We start from the raw sequence: 2134 nt of genomic DNA on the forward strand, positions 1-2134 counted from the left end.
TACTTAATCATACTTATAAAAAAATAATTACTTTTTTTGACCAAAAAATAGATATTATGATCAAAATATATAACTTACGATAGATTTGATATTGATAATAAAAAAGAATATTTTTTAAATTTATTTATTTATAAAGTAATCTATATATGAGTATATTCTAGAAACCGAGCAAAAAATAGATGTGAATTAAATTTAATTTCTTTTACCCTAGAAATTCTTAGTTGATTTTTTTCACTTTGGTTGAGATTCTTCACTCACTTTAAAATGTAGTGATATAGAATATCTATGAATGCACCAAATAACATTTCGAGACAGTAACATATGGATTATAGTGATATATAATTGTTTGGAAAGATTGGCAATGAAAGTTGCTAGAAGTGTATTCATTAAGTATTTTTTTAATTTTCATTGGCGGATATGTATGATGCTTATTTCTATCGTGATTTGATCGGTTTATTTTTTTTTTTAATATAAGCGTCGATTTTCTCTTTTGTAAAAAAAAATACAAAGATTTAGTGGAATATCTCAATGCAAGACATCTTTTTTTTTCTTATTAATTTCATTGAGTGTCGTATTTTTTTATTGTGAATGTCACGAGAATAGTCTTTGAAACTCCATTTTTTGTGGTGTAAGTTTATTCAAAAAATTTTAAATTTCAGCCTATCCTAACATCATTTTCTGGCTTCACCCCTAATCATAACCTAAATCTTTGCCACAAATTTTTTTATTTTTTCTTATTACTATTCCTGGGAACATGAACATCATATGTCAGATTTTTTTATTATTATTTTTTATTTGTGTGAATATCTTACATATTTTTGTTAAAATTATTCATAAGAATCATCTATATTTTATTTCTGTTAATGTAAATTAGAGATTACCTAAAGAAAAATTAGCAACAAAACTCAAGTATATTGCAAAATGTCTTGAAATATTTCCTTGTAACATGTTGTAAGATTATTTTGTTGTATAGAAATGATACTTGATATAAGATTCCTAAATTTTCTAAATAGGTCGATATTAATTTTACAACTACCTTAAAGTATGGAGAGCAATCAAAGATGTTTTTAAAAGTAGAGTAAGCAATTAAAGACATCTTTGAAAGTATAGCGAGTAATCAAAAACGTCTTTCATATAGTATGAGCAATCAAAGACTCATTTCCTTACATGGCAATTGGTTGCTTTGAGTTCCAACACTTTAGGCATTAAGTCTGTCATGTCACTAGTTTTGCTAGAATTAAGTAACGAATGTTATGTTAGTGTAGTGTCCAACATTTTGATACATTTAGTAGTCAAAGCTTGACATCTGAAACTTCAACGAGTTGTTGAAGACACTGATATAAGTTCAAAGATTATTGGTACAATTAACTCCTTCACAATTATATTACTTTTCTTCATCTTATAATAGAAAATGATTGGCATACAAGAATTCATTCAAAGCAATAACAATCAGTACAAAGATTAGTCCATACACAATGAAAAAGAAATTGTGTAAACTAAGTAAAGTCATACTGAATTGTAAAGGGTGACATATACACACACACATATATCTATACATGTATGTGTGTATGAGCATATATATAATTGGGTAAACTACGTAAAGTCATATTGAATTGTAAATGGTGATATAGATATACACATATATATATATATGTATATATGTATATCTATACATATGTATGTGTGTGCGCGCGCGAGCATATATATAATTTTATTCACTTTAAAAAAATTCAGAATTGACAATAAACTCCGAAATATGGATTGAACATGTTTAAAATTACTACTAAAAGTCATCCAAAATCAAATACCTCATGAACGCTCAAAACAAATACCTTAAAAAACCCTATAACTGGTTCTTTGTTATGTTATCTCAAGGCAGATAAGGGCACCTGTACGGCTCGGGCTTAAGCTCTGTCTAATCATCCTTCCCCATTCTGACGAGAATTACAATTATAAAGAACTATATAGACATTTATCCCATCCATAAACCGAGATAATAATTCCAACCCCCAATGCTACAATACCAACGAAAGGAATTCAGATTCATTTGAATCTGGTTGGTGAACATCCATCTCTCTATGCTTTTTCTCTGAATGCCTACCCCCCCCCCCCCCCCCCCCCCCCCCCGCCCCTG

This window comes from Olea europaea, unplaced genomic scaffold, assembly GCF_002742605.1.
Source record: "Olea europaea var. sylvestris unplaced genomic scaffold, O_europaea_v1 scaffold1608, whole genome shotgun sequence".
In the NCBI taxonomy this organism is placed as follows: domain Eukaryota; kingdom Viridiplantae; phylum Streptophyta; class Magnoliopsida; order Lamiales; family Oleaceae; genus Olea; species Olea europaea.